General features: G+C 42.3%; 1 pseudogene; it reads right to left on the minus strand.

Moving 5' to 3' along the window:
- Positions 1–12,700: 12,700 nt before the first annotated feature.
- LOC141579937 (large ribosomal subunit protein eL8 pseudogene) overlaps positions 12,701–15,929 on the minus strand; it is a 61,485-nt pseudogene continuing 58,256 nt past the window's right edge.

Raw genomic sequence — 15,929 nt, forward strand, 5'->3', positions numbered from 1 at the left:
TGTAGACTGCATTCACTTCAATTAAAATAGATGGACTAGCTAGCTAATCAAAACCCTGGCCTCTCTAAACAAGTTATTTTGATGCTTCTATGTAATGCTATTTCTGCCTTCAATCAATCAGTAGAGAATTAAGTTAGGCAACTGACAATAACTAGGGATTTGACAGTGATGGATATCTCATTTGTATCCAATAGCAAACAAATTTACTCCATGAAATCACCATAAAGTGGCCACATGCCCTCAAAACTCAGTTGGATTCCTAAAATATTTGTAGTGCCATTTGTCATGTTTTAATTTCAAGGTAGTCAAAGTGATAAATATGACCTCCATGCATACAAAAGCAAACTACACACTAAACAGAATAAAATGAAAACAGAAAAAAATTAAACCAACTTCAGAGAGGAAGTGCCTGATTATTTAAGAAATCATGAGTGGACAAGAGTGGTATACCCAGGAGAAGTGAAAAATTCATTCTTTTTTTAACAGGCTATTATAAAATCACTTGATTGGATCAACCAACTTTTAAACCAAGGTATCTTTGAGATATTCCATGTCACTGTGTGTTTGCTGTGATGGAGGCACAACCATAAGCCCGAAGTTCCAATAGCGTAACGTGCTTTCTTTCACTCCCAGTTGGCCCCAAACTGTACCCTGTCCTTCACGATGAAGATCTCATCTCTATGACTCACCCTGGTCATCCCTCTGGCCTGGGAAGTGTCAGTTCCAATGAGCAGAAGGAGAGGGACTGAGATTCTTCAATGAGCATGGAAGAATGGAGGGACGCCAGCTAAATGCCATTCACACCCTAAATAGCCATTCAGATTAGTGACCGTGGCTCCTAAAGGACAGATCCCACACTGATGTGTGTGCAGACCCCTTTCGAGATCAGTGATCCATGCAACTCAAGTGGTAATGGGATCCGACCCTTAGTGTCGAAACCTGCACCTGTTAGGCTTGGAACAATGGGTCATTCTGAAGTCAGCCACTGCAACTTGCTCTTTTCCAGACCAGTGAAAAGATCTCATTTCTCTTGGAAATTGGTGACCACCACGCAAAATACTTTCGGGCTATTTGCAAAACAGCGTACAAACCGTGAAAATGATGCTATTATAGATGTAGCACCACCGACCTGCTAGCCTCACATTTTGAGAATGATGCACATTAATCATATCTTCCTTCCATTTCAGTGGACTGTAAATTAAGCTCACATGAATGGCTAGGAAGAGGGGCATGAATGTATGTATTATATACAGAGGGAGGTGTCAATTAAATATACGTAAAGAGCATATTGACTTCGAATTTGAAGCACGGGGTCCCAATCTCACTTCTCTCACTACTGTGTGACTTTGGGTAAGTCAAGTCATTGTGCTTCTCTATGAAAGGGAGAGAACATTAACCTCAAAGCACAGTAGAAGATCGCAAAATGTACCTTCCCTCTGGTTTACTTTCAGTTAGTTTCATCATCCATTAAAACTTCTGACTAAGTGATTTCTAAGGTTTCTTCTAATTCCAAAATTACATTATTCTACTTAGTTATTTGCTGAAATTATTCTGTGATTCAATATAATCTTAAAAGATCATGCTGCAAATGCCTTACCAGACAGCAGAATTGTACCAATATATTATACCATTGATGAAAATGTATAATAAGTAGCTGTCTAAATCTGTGTTTATTCATTTTGCCAAAATCACATTGATTAGTTTCTTTTTTTTTTTTTTTTTAAGATAGGGTCTTGCTCTGTCACCCATGCTGGAGTGCAGTGGCACATTCATGGCTCACTGCAGCGTCAACCTCCTGGGCTCAAGTGATTCTCCTCCTTCAGCTTCTCTCCCAAGTAGCTGAGACTACAGGCACATGCTATCATATCTAGCTAATTTTTTTGAATTATTTTTGTAGAGATGAGGTCTTGCTGTATGTTGCCCAGGATGATCTCAAACTCCTGACTTCAAGCAATCCTCCCAAACCTTGGCCTCCCAAACTGCTGGGATTACAGGCTTGAGCCACCATGCCCAGCCTGTTTGTGTCATTTTTAATTGGCTTAAGAAGGCATGGCCTTCAACTACCTTGCCTCAAGACAAATAATTAGAATAATCTTGCAACATTAATTTTGAGGCAGAACATTCCACATGCTTTCTTCTTAGTTGGTACTGGTTTGTTGTCACTCTGGTTGAGTGTTGACAACCCAGTTTCCCTTTTGCTTCTTGTCGCATGGCTAGGCGACATTTTCCAGCCTCCCTCTCACCTGGGCACAGCTATGTGTCCTAGTTTGGGCCAATAGAATGAGGGTGGGAATAATGTGCACCACTTCTAGTTCTGGCCCATGAAACCCTCCCACATGTAATCCTCCCCATCTGCACATTTAGTAGAGAGAATTCTAATGATTAAAGGAGGTGCGGCCAAAAGATGGAAGGATTCTATATCACCAAATCAGAGCTTTAAGAAGACCTACTCTGAAAAGCTGCCTGAAAAAGAATCCACATTAAATTGTTGTTGAGCAAAAAATCCAAAGTTTGTTACACCTGTTAAATTTAGCAGTTATTATTACCAGAGTTAAATAACCCTGATTAATGAGGTCATGCAGGAACTCACCTGGATTCAGAGGTAGGCTCCAATGATACCACCAGGCAGACTATCTCAGAGGTCACAGAACAGAAAGGCTCACAGAGCAAGTCAAATGCTCTGATCACATAGGTTATTGAATTAATTTAAAACACATAGGGAAAGCAAGAAGAAAAGAGGCAGGGTACATTAACACAGGGACCAAATCCAGGGACACATGATATTCCCATGTCCTCCCTCTGCAAGCTTCCCTCATGATGGTGTAGTTATAAGGAGCAGAGTCGGGGTCCAAGCAACACAGATCCTCCAGAAACTCACTGAGCCTCATGAAACTCAACACAGACCCTCAAGAAACTCAGGCCCCCTCCCAAGCCCACACACTGCCCAGGGATCTTATTGGCTCCCTGATTCTCTGGAACCACTGGATTCACCAAGGTCAAACACAGGAAATACGTAGGCCCAAGAGTTGCCACCCCAAAAATCGATAGATTAAAGGAGCAGAGGAAATATGAAGGCCCCTATGTCATTCCAAACATTCCTTTCATTTTTCCCAGTCCTGAAGAAAGGGCTCAGATGATGGGCCTTGCAGTTCTTTTGTCAATAGCTCATGTTTTACCAAATAATAAGGAGGCAGCCCTTTCTATCATGAAATATGAGGTATTATTTTCTTCCCCATTATTTAGCATTGTGAAACCCTCCAGCAACTCTTCAATCATCTGCAGCAATTTTTCTCAAGACAAATCCAAGAATAATAAATGGTGTTTTGCATATTGAAAGGATAATGGCAATTGCAAAAAAGAAAAATCTCTCCTAAATTATTCTGTTAGCCTAATTTATATTCTCTTATTAAGATGAAGACTGGCAGCAATAAGAAATTACTCACATGCTCTAAAATTTTGTTCAAGGACCTAAAGCTTATACAATTGGGGAACCCTTTTTAAGGAAAACTATATTAAAAAGTCTTATTTTGACAGATTTAACAAAAACATGGGACCACGTGACCACATCATCAGACCCCTTCTCAGATCCTTGAAAGCAACCTGTGAAAGTGAGAAGCCCAGCAGCTTAAGTGTTATTTATTCGTGGTAAACCCGCCTCTAACTGAGGGTATTCTTCAATTGCAGCTTTAGTCCAGAAGTATCTGGGGATCTCTATTTTTGCAAAGGAAGCCTAAAGAGAAACTGCCAGAAAGAGATGGAGTCAGGACATTTAAAAACTGCATTTCCACATTTCCAAGCAATTAAAATCGCAGTTGTAAACAGATGTTTCAGTACCATTCAGTGTACAACTATTCTTTATTTCTCAGAAAGAACCAAGTATCCAGACAAAATTTGAAATATCTTAAGCAAAAAACTCACAGGAGGTGGGGGTAGGGGATGACAACTGATCTGCAACTAACACCAGGAAACAGTCTTTGTGTTCTGCGTCGTGACACCGTCTGAGGCATCAGACACACACACGTCCGCTCTACCTCCTAAGTTTACCCTGAGAAGAGAACGCAGGGCCTGCAGAGGTAGCCACATTTCTCAGCATAACCTTTCTAAGCACGCCTTCCCGTCTACCCACAGACGGCAGCGGGCATTTGGGAAAGAGGCCAGGCTCAAGGGGACCAGGTCATTTTCCTGGTGCTTTGTTGCTGGCTTTTATTTTCTGGGAATCCCACAGAGTCAGCACAATCGGGATAAGCTGAGCTCATGGGGACAAAGAGCAGACTCATTGGCCTCAGCACAGAGGTCTCTGCTCACTTCACACAGCTTGTGATGCAGATGGCGGGGAAGTGGAATATGCTGGAGATGAACATTAGATAGAGAAATTTAGATGCCTCTGTCTTTTGGCTTAGATCACTTCGTCAGGTCCAAACACAGACCAGCTTCTCCAGAACAATCAGATGGAAACAGCAACATGCAGTCAAGAGACTGCTTTGTCTTCCTGTTGGCAAACATCTGTGCACAAAAACATCTGGAGAGCTGACCGACCTCAGTTTAGAACCAGAGGTCAGACATCCCACAGACATGGCTTCTCCCCCCATTTCCACAGCCAACTATTTACCCTGATCCTCCCAACAACTTGTAGAAAAGCCCTGAAGTGTGCGGGTCCTCACTCAGCGGGGAGCCAAGAGCCAAGGGAGGTGACCCAACAATGGCAGTTCCGTCGGATGTGAGCCTAGCACCAGGGCTGCACTGCACAGCTGCCTCTTTTATTCCAAAGGGCCTGCTAAAAATCACTGTGTTTTACTTTCCTGGCAGAGCATCAGTCCTTCACAGAAGATACCTACTGTCAGGACAACTCGGCAGCTTCAAAGGCCTGAGGATTCCGACGACGAAGGGAGTGGAGCTTCCTCCCTGTGAAGGATAGGTCACCCTGGAGTGGCCAGCAACCCGCTCAGCTCCTCGTGGCTGCGCTGCCCTGGATGGGGAAAATGAGTCCCTGCTTTAGAGCCAGAGGAACACAATGACCCCCTTATCCCTTTTTAAACAGCCACTTTCCTTGCAAATCTCTGCTAATAAGCACAGCTTATCTTTATTTACCAGGTAGCTCCTTTCCCTTCTATCAGAAGGCCCAATGAGAGGAAGCAGAGAGAAAAGCATTTTCTACAAAGTGACGAGGAGACAGCGCTTTTCTATCTAAAAATACACAGATGTCCTTCTCCTTAGTGGATGCTAGTTCGTTATAGATAGTTTGGGGACAGCTTTGAAAAACTTCTTATGAGAATTCCATATAGCCTGTGATTGGTGGGAGTTCCCACTTAACTCTTCTGTGTTCATCTTTCCATCAACTGAGCTAAACACTGCAAAGCAAAAGAAACTTGAAAGCCAATTGGTCTAGCCCCTACCTCTGAGCAGAGTTGCATTTAACCATCAGACCTTCTTAGATTAAATGACTTTAACAAGCTCTCGTGATTCTCCCACTCCAACCCCATAAACCAGGAGTGAAATCCTCAATTCTGAGTTCAGATACCAGGAAATCCTTTTTCTGAAGCACAGTTTATAACTTTTATGGATTTAAACGCTAAAAATGCTACTTTCCTAATTAAATGCAGTACAGTCTTTCCTAATCTTACTCAGTACAATTGCAGCTCAATCGTGTTTTTTTGGAACTCTAGAATACCCTGGAATATATAAACCACAGCTATGCATAAATATATACATATTAAAGGACACAGTAAGTTGAGACTCCTAATCTATAAATATATCTGTTCACTTACATAATTATAAGGTCTGAACAGGATAAATTTCACTTCCGTAAAAATCAATAGGCCTAGAAAAGACTCCAATCTCTATCTCAGTTTCACAGGGAGCTCTAGGGAAGTGCATTCCTAAAGCAGGTGTGGTTAGGTAAGAGCCCATGCCCTGCTCTAGATCAAAATAATGCAACTTTCCTAAGCAAAATTTGTTCCTGTTCTAGAAATATAAATGATGTTCACCTGGATCACCTACCAAAGGCTTCGGGGATGCGATGGAATACCAAGATCTACAGAACTGTGAAGTACTTGAGAGCAGAAAATGTATCATTCACTTTTTAACTCCCTGACATTAAGCGTGGGGACTGGTGGTGGTAGTGATCATGATGATGATGATAGCAGTAACTGTTCATTGGGCACTTACAATGTGTCAGAGACTTTGCTGTTTCCTTTATATACATCAGTTCATTCATTCCTCACAGCAACCTATGAGCCAGGTAGTATTAACAACCTTATTCTGCAGATAAGGACACTCAGTAATAAACTCAGAGGGTTTAAGTAGCGGCCAAAGTTATATCTCTGGTGAGTGGTAGAGACAGGATTCAAAGCCAGGTCTTTCTGAACCTGTAAATCGCACTACTCCTGAACCTGTAAATTGCACTACTACGATACTATAGCCTGGGACACAGTAGATGATTAATAAATGCGTTTGGACAAAACTAAGCAGATGTAGTAGGATTGGGGGGATGATTCTCTCCCTATTTTCAACTTCTATCTGACTTGCATGGCATTTGTTTGTTACAGGCCACACATTCTTGTGATTATGATGATGATGGTCTTAGCTCTCCAAACTACACTACAAGTCTCTTGAGGATGAGACAGCATATTCTTCATAATAATAATAGATGCTCCATGCTTTCATACATTTTTAATCCTTATAACAGATCTGAAAGGGATATATTAGCATCTCCATTTTTCGAATGAGGAAACAAATACGAAGGGGTGAATGACGTGCCTATGGCTACAAAGCTGACAGTGGGAGATTCAAGCGCCTTCTGTCTGCTTCACGTTTTTCCACTTTGCTCTGCTGAGAGCCAAACACTTACATTATCCAGCTCTCAAAATTTAGCATGATCTAGGATATTTGGGTATCAATGTCTCAGTTCCTCTTCATTTAGAGCTCTCTCTCTCCTGGCTACACTGGTGAAAATCATAGACCTCTTGTACCTGAGGAACAGAGAGGAAAACGATGTCATATTTCTGCCCTGGTTTGGTTCTCTGATATCATTTGCTTGGCTGGGTTACAGAAAATCAGCAGTGGGGGTCAGGAGCATTGGGAGCCAAAGTTGAGTTACGTAAGAGAGCTGGACAGAGAAGAAAACTCTCTACTTTCTTTGTCCCATCTACTCCACACCCAAGGGCTGGCATCATAGCACCGCTGACATGTACAGTGTCTATTGGCTGGGCTGATAATCCCATGTAACCTTCACAGCTATGGTGTCCTTGGGGGATACAGGCCAATTTCTCCAGGAGCCCAGGTTCCAGAGGGACACTAATGTCTCATCAGGTCCTAACACTGTCATGTGCTACCCCTACTTCCGGGGTTAGAATGTTTCACTAGGATCCATAATATCTCCTAGCTATGTAGTCTCACCTCTCTACAAATCTGAGATTTGGTGTCTGACACAAGGGAAGGGTATTTCTTAAACTGTAAAGATGTACCACTTTCATTCTCAGCTGGAGGCCTTCTCTTGCAGTAATGATCAGCCAGTAGCTGCAGGTGTGGGAAAATGTTGCCTTTTCTTGGTACTTGGTTACCTTTTATGATAGAATGAGAAAGTGAACCTAAAGACAAGACATACTAGAAAGAGGAATAGATTCCTTGTCCAGTCAGCCTCTGTATGTCTGAAATCACCCAAAGAGTTACACTTTAAAAAAAAAAAATGTTTAGGTTGAGTTATCCAGTTAAAATCAAAACTTCCAGACTGACTGATACCATTCACTCATATGTGCAACTGGCTTTCCACTTGGTTATAAGGAAGAGGATGAGGACCACATCTTCCCTGTGCATCCAGCACAGCATGGACCATAGCAGGTGCTCCATAAGCTCTTGTTGAAGGAAGGTTGAACATCACAAGAGAGACTCACTTGGCCTTCATCCTTGGAAGTAAAGGATGAAAATGTAATAGAGAATAACAAAATAGAGACATCTTCTTGGTCCCTGGTGCTCAGTAGAGCTAGGATCTTTGTAACTAATCACAGGTAACAGGGATGTTCTGATGGGAGTCTCTGGCCCCTTGACAATTATAAGTGATTTTGAGAAATAAATATTTTGACATCTCAACTCAAAGTATTAGTCATGAGACTGACAATCATTGATGAGATGGTGGAATTGTGGAAGTTGGCACCAGGCTATGAAAATGTAGTTCTGTGGGTATTGGATGAGGCTTGACAGCCAGAAGATCAGCTTCAGATATGAACCCTTCCTCCTAGTCTCACCAAAATTAGTCTTCACTGCATATGGGCTGGGGATGAGATTTCTTCTCTATGTTGCTTCCTTGAGTCTCCTTCATGTACATTTTTGCTGTGTCACAGACTCCCCAGCCTTGAATTCTATCCCTAGTGCTACCATTCCATCTTCTCTGGGGCAAGTCTCACAATTCCTCACCCATTCAAAGTGCACAATACATATCTGCTGTACCTGACTCAGGATTCCTGAGAGAATCAAATGAGATTATTCATTCGGTTTTTCAACAAACATTTGCTGAGTAGTTGCTGAATAACATAGTGTAAGGGAGACTGTGAGAGACAATGATGAATCAGACTGCTTCTTACCCTCAGGGACCCAGGCAGTGTACAAGGCAAGACAAGTCTACATTCCAAGGTGAAATCGTCAGTCCAGGAGAGGCCCAGATACTGGGGCTATAGGAGCTCAGAGGGAATATGGAGTCTTCCATCAGGAGGTAATAAAGAGGGCTCCAGAAAAGAGGCTACTGTTTTTGAGCTGAATTTCTAGAGTTAAAATGCAAGCAGATGGAAACAAAATTGCTACACAAATATTGGGCATAGGTTATAAATATCTAATTTATGGAATTCTCTGTGTTCCAGAGTAATGCCTGCCTAAACTCATGTAGATTTCAAGCAAATAACAGATAACATTTATGGAGCACTCTTGCAGTGCAATATACTACAAGCATTATATTTGAGAACGCACATAATCTAAGCCAAACCCTAAGAGGCAAGGTCTAGTATCAACTTCACGTTGCAAATGAGGAGGAGAAGGCACTGAGAAGTTGAGTTTCTTGCTCAAGGTCACACAGACAATAAATTGTAGAGCCAATATTTAAACTCAGGTGGTCAGAGTTCAAATACTGCTTCTCAGACAAGGGAACAAAAATAACAAAGTCATTGCCCAGATAATTCAGTTCCTTCAGAACTGTTATTTTGAAAAAAAAAATAAATTTTGGATCCTGGTGAATTATGACACAATTTATCTGGAAAATTACATTTCAGATTGTGAAGGTACAGAAATAATGCCTCCTTCCTCATAAGCCTCATTGAAGTCATTCCAGAGTATTTTGTGCTGTGGCCAGTAGATGGCAGAAAGTGACAAGAAAAGGACTGGAAACCACACCAGGACACACACCCCCCAAAACACACACACACACACACACACACACACGCGCGCGCGCGCGCGCGCGCACTAGCAAACTGCTTGCAGAACAAAACGCATTTTACCTATAATATGGTTTGTTTAGAGTAGCAAACCCTTTCTCCTTCCTTAAAGCGAGCTCCAGAGTAGAAACCGCAATCAGCTATTTGAAATTCTCCAGTCACCAAATCCTAAAGGGTGAAAAGGAACTGCCCCAGTGGCGTCTGCAAGGCATTTCCTCTATAAAGCTGTTGTTCCCAGCTCTGGTCAGTGCTGACCAAGTCACCCTGGCCTCCTCCCCAGGCCCTCTTTCTACTGCAGGAAAGGCTGGAACTCTGGAAGAGATAACATCAGGGAAGTATTTGGCAACTAGGAAGAGCTTTAGTCCTGCTGGGTTAAGACCAAAGCCAGCAAAGCATTCCTTCGGTAAAGATATGTTAAGCCCTTAGGCCGGGCGCGGTGGCTCAAGCCTGTAATCCCAGCACTTTGGGAGGCCGAGGCGGGTGGATCACGAGGTCAAGAGATCGAGGAGACCATCCTGGTCAACATGGTGAAACCCTGTCTCTACTAAAGGTGCAAAAAATTAGCTGGGCATGGTGGCACGTGCCTGTAATCCCAGCTACTCCGGAGGCTGAAGCAGGAGAACTGCCTGAATCCAGGAGGCGGAGGTTGCGGTGAGCCAAGATCGCGCCATTGCACTCCAGCCTGGGTAACAAGAGCGAAACTCCGTCTCAAAAAAAAAAAAAAAAAAAAAAAAAAATAGATATGTTAAGCCCCTATCATGTGCTGTGCTCTGGGCACAACCAAAAGTTTTGCAGCTGCTTTTTAACCTTCTCCTGCTTCACCAGCAGTGAGCCGTTGCCAAAAGAGCCTAAAAAGAAGTTAGTTCCATGGATTCCTTTGCTGAGTAACTCTGCCGTGAAAATCAAAGAAATCAAAGACGCACTAGAAACTTTTAATTACAAAAAAAAACCTGAGGGAATCCTATTGTCATCTTAGATTATAAAAGACTGCTGCATTAAATTCAGAAGATTTAAAAAGAAAAAATATTATTAAACTTGACTACATAAAAAATTTTATCTTCTGAACTGCAAAAAGCACTGAAAATCAGAAGAAAAAGTTTTTTAACTGTCAAACCTATGACAAAGGATTAATGTTCTTAAATGTAAATATTCTAAGAGCTCTTATAAATCAATGAATATGCGTATCAATAAATCCTATAAATCAATATTCTTATAAATCAATAAGATGGGCAAAGGGCATGAAGAGGTCTATCACAGGATAAAATGGAGTGAAGGGCCAATAAAACATTGCAAACGTGCTCCATTTATTTCATCGTAAATAAATACAAATTTAAATGGAAACGAGTTTATTTTTCACCCCTGGGTATGAAATCAGCCTTCTCCTGGGGTATTGGTAAGTTCAAGTTGGCAAAACTTTTTCAAGAAGAATTTGACAACATTTAGGAATATGTTTGCATTTCCTTACTTCGAAATTTTAGTCTTCTCTGCCTCTTTCACTCAGTCATTCAGTCATTCGCTCAGCATCTCCCATAGACTGACAGTGGCCAAATTAAGCCTCCAGCCCTGACCTCTCCTCTGCGCCCCAGGCTGAACACCTCCCTTTGGATGTATAACAGACACAGCAAACATCAGTCCACAGTGGAACTCTTCTTCCCTTCCCTTACCTTCTCAAAACTGCCCCAGCTCCCCATCCCCTCTTAGTAAATGGCCCTGCCACTCAGCATATTAGTGAACTTCTGAAACCCTGGAGTCATCCTTAATACGCTTTTCTTTCCTTGAACCTGCCAGACACATTTCAATCTTTGTTATCCTGTTCCAAAATGTTGTCTCCCTTGCTTCATTCCGATCTCCCATCAGAGAAGTCTTTCCTGACCACATACTCTGGAACAGCAACTGGGTCACTCCCCATTCCCTCTGCTGTCTTATTGTTCTTAGCTTATGGCCCCACCTGCCCACCTGCTGTCTGGACTTTCGTCTGTCTAGGCACTAGCGTATAAGCACTGCTGAAGTGAGGCACATATCATCTTCAACACAGTATTCCTAGTGCCTAGACATTTCCTGGCACATAGCAGGCTCTCAAAAACCAGCGTGGGATGAATGAATCCAAGACTTACCCTACAGATGTGTGTGTTTATGCATGTATAAATATATATTCAATTAACTAGGTCTTAATAGGGACCAGTTAAGTGGATTATAATTTTTTTAAAGCCTCAGCTTCCTCATATAAAAATAGGGTGGAAAAAAGTACCTACCTCATATGGTTTTTGTGAGAATAAAATAAAAATGACACCTGGTACTTGGTACATAGACACAATCAACAAATGTTAGCTACTGGCAGCTCGTCACTGCTTGGCAGCCAATAAAAAGGATGAGTTAAATCAAATGTACTGACCTGGGTGATGTCTACAACATATGGTTAAATTTAAGAACCAAGGTTGCAAGGCAAGGTGAATACTATGCTCTTAGGAAAAGGCCCAGAAGAAGTCCAGAGAAACATCTGAAGATGGTGGGTGGCTGTGGTAGCCACCTATAGTGAATAAAGTTCACAGAGAAAGGTCTGGGAAGAGAGATGGGACCAGGCATGTCACTTTTTTGCTTAAATATGCTTCCATATGGTTTGAATGTTTGGCAAAGCATATTATTACTTTTAAGATATTTTTTAACTGTAAAAGCAGGTAACACCCCAGAGAACTACTCTGTCGTCAGGCTGCAACAGGGAAATGTGTTCAGCTTCCAGAGGCTGCTATAGAAATTTTGCCCCAACCTGCCTTGAATTTTTATAGGTAAAACCTGACATTACAGAAAAAGTTTGGGAAAAGGTAGCAAACATATTCTACTCAAGTCTGGTGTGAAAACTGTAATTGTTAGATTTGATTTTTTAGGCAAGCTCACAGGATGGCCAGAAGGATTCAATGAATTGACAAATGTGAAACATGGAGCCTTGTATCAACTGGCTGTCCATTAGATACCAGCTGTGTCAGAATCTGATACAGACAAGAATATTTTCAAGGACTGGGGAGCGTTATTAAATTGTATTTCCTGTTTTCTCTCCTTCATTGAACAAATATTTATTGAGCATGTACTGTGTGCCAGGCCTGAGCCAGGCATGAGTATTCAGCCAGACCAGACAGACTTCATTTTTGCCTTCAGTAGAATTCCCTCCTTTTGCACTCATGCAACTGCAATGCTTCCAGGGCTGGGCAGGGTTTCAGGCAGCCTGGTTGTTCAGGTAGCATGCTTATCTTCAGTGCTGTGGGTTTTTTGTCTACAATTAAACAAATAAAATGATGGAATCATAAGGACTATCTCTAAGTTTGGAAATTTAACCAGTATCTTTCTTGAGCTATGAAATGGCATGAAAGTAGTTCCCAAACAGCAGTATTCCAGAAGTGCAATGCTAATGAAACAACACACCGCAATAGCGGGAGCTGTATTCCACCCTTCATGCAGCGGGGATGGAGGCTACCAGAGCTCTGAGGAGAAAAATCCACACAGTTGGTGAAAAGTAGCCCATTACCTAAGGAGAGGATTCTCTTACAAGTAAAAGAAAAACTCAAGTTACACCTAAGTACAAGAGTCAAAGTTCCATGGGCCCTTCTCAACCCAGAATCTACTTGAAGAGGGAAGGAAACACACCCCATGTAATGGCCGAGGGATGAGACATGAATGGGGGAAGGTGGATTGGGATACTCTTTCAACACCATCTCCTGGAGCAGATTCCTTGCTCCAAGAGCTTGGAGGACTCTCCTTACAAGAGCTTCGTCCATAGCAGAAGTCATATACATTTGATAATCTGTTTATATGGGTTTGTTGTGCTGGCCTTTCATCCATTCATCTCATAAGAATTTCTTGAAAGTCACAGCCATTCCTGTTTTGTGCTCCTTTCATGGGGAACAACCCAGTGCCTTGCCCAGAGTCGATGTTCCCAAAGCCACCTGTACATACTGGGGACAAAATCAGTGACTTCACAATATCTATTTAACTTCTGAAACTACAAGAAACATTATTAGAGTTCTATGTTATGGTTCCTCTGCATTACCTTGTGGTCAAGCAGGGTATTGAACAGAGGACATGGGGACAGCCAGGCTGACTATGTCATCAATATTTGTGGAAGGGAACAGAGCAAAACTGAAGGCCATTGAGACCCACAATTCTGGGATGGCTCCTGTGGAAGCAGGAGATAAACAGGAGAAAAAAAAAAAAAAAAGGCTGGTTTGCCCATTTTCAACAATCCTTCCTCACGAACCTAATCCTACAGCTGCTGTTCCTTATGTGGTATCCTTTTTATCTTTGGTTGAAACTGAAACAGATTTCATAAAAAGTTGGCTTTGTTTTCAATCTTTCTCCTCCTTCTTACATTTTTCACTTTTTTGCAGAGACAGAGTTTCACTATGTTTCCCAGGCTGGTCTTTAACTCCTGGCCTCAAACCACCCTCCTGTGTCAGCATCCTAAAGTGCTGGGATTATAGGCATGAGCCACCAGCACCCAGCCTCCCCCTCCTTTTCAGGTGTAAATAATGAGCCAGGTCTAGATCACCTTTTATAAGGAGTAGGCCCCAAAGACACTATGTAAAGTTCTTATGGTTGATGGAGTTAACCCAGAGAGAAAAGAATGGGAAACCAGGCCTTGGTTGTCTCTTTAGAAATCACAACATATCTTTTTAAGACAGAGCCTGCTGTTCTTTTGCAGAAAAGCCTGCTCAGCTCCCAAAATTCTTCAGAAACACTTCAGTTCCATCCAGATGTCTTACTTATTACTAATCTCAAATTAAGTGCAGTGCTTGGAGGTGAGAATGATATTTTTGTTCATTTTTTAAAGAAGGTATTTGAATATTCCTCTTCTCTATAACCATACACCTTTCAAATATAAATGTTGAGTTAAAAATAAACTATCCCTATAAAGCATTCCAAATAATTTCCATTTAAATTCAACCATTTCTACACCTAACCTTCATTCCTTTGGGTTTTCCCAACAGGTTTACACATCTTTTCCGGCCCTACCCTCAGCCCCCGACTCCCAGCCGTCAGTATACGCCTTAGCAGGCAGTTCTTTCTAAAGGCAGGTCACGCAGGAAATGCTTCTGTCAACTTAGTAGGAAACTGGTGGATGTGTCTCCTCCTCCTTCTTTGACCACTATTCCCTGCCCTCACAACCCACCCCAACCATCAAAAATCCATCATCGTTGTGGGAAGAAATAGACAGTAATAAGTTGGCTATGGAGGAATAATTCAGGGAAACATTATGGGAAGTTTGGGAGTACTCGTATCAACAGATAATCATTCTGAAATCTGGCTGGACTGAACCCTCAGATGGAATGAGGGGCCACCAGCAGAGCCAGTGACTCAGCACTCTGAGCATCTTGTGCCTTTGCTGAGAAATACGACAAATATGCTCATAAATTTAAATCCTAAAACTTCAACTTCGCAAGAAACTCACCTCAATTCTGTTGAGTGAAGCTCAATAGTTGAGCACCAGTGCCCAGTGCTAGCGCTAAATAATGCAAAGATAAATTTTTTGAAAGAAAATTTGTATTATTGTAATTATTTTTATGTACAGAAAACTCAACAGTGTATATTGAACCCATTTAGGGGCAAGTTCTTTAGCCTTTGCCTTTTTAAGCTTGGCGATGTGAGCTACAGACTTGGGACCCAGGACATTGCTTCGCCAGTGACAGTGGACCTCGTCGTATCTGTCGTAATTGGTCCTGATAGCTTCCACCAGCTTAGCCAAAGCACCTCCTCCTTCCGAGTAAACCTTTGTGAAAATGACAGTGGTGCAGGTCTTCCTGCAGCCTAGACGTCCGGGTCTTGCCTTCTCCTTGATAATGCAGTAAGGGACCCCCATTTTATGACACAGAGCAGGCAAGAAGGCAGCCAGCTCCAGGGGATCCACATCGTGTGCAAGCACCACCAGCTGAGCTTTCTTGTTCTCCACCCAGGCGGTGATGCTGTTAACTCCTGCTCCAAAGACAGGTGGTCTCTTAGTGGGGATGTCCCCTTTGTCAGCAGCTTTCTTGCCTCTGCTTCTGCTCTTGCTTTATCCCTAGTCTGTACTTGTGAGCCAGCTTAAGCAGCTAAGTAGCTGTTTGGTGGTATGGTTAATCGCAGGGTGAACTGGTTAATCACAGGAGGCACTTTCAGCTGCTTAAAGAGGATGGCTTTCTACCACTGCAACCTAAGATAGCGGGGCCATTTTACAACATGAGCGAGGTCTCTTTTGGGCTGGATGTCTTGTCCAATGCCAAAATTCTTAGGTCTTTTCTCAAACAGGGGATTCACCACCTTCTTGGCTTCCTGCTTCTTCACGACAGCAGGGGCCGGAGCCACCTTCTTCCCCTTGGCCTTCTTTCCTTTCAGCATCTTGGGCGGCAGGAGGAAGGAGTGATAAATTTTTTAAATATATATATAATTTTTTGCCCTGCGATAACTGAGAAATCCCAGCCCACTGTTCTAAGAAACATTCTCCCTCTTAGGATAACATCAAGGAAACAATTTAGAAAATTTCCCATACTG

Source organism: Saimiri boliviensis, chromosome 14 (genome assembly GCF_048565385.1).
Source record: "Saimiri boliviensis isolate mSaiBol1 chromosome 14, mSaiBol1.pri, whole genome shotgun sequence".
Lineage (NCBI taxonomy): Eukaryota > Metazoa > Chordata > Mammalia > Primates > Cebidae > Saimiri > Saimiri boliviensis.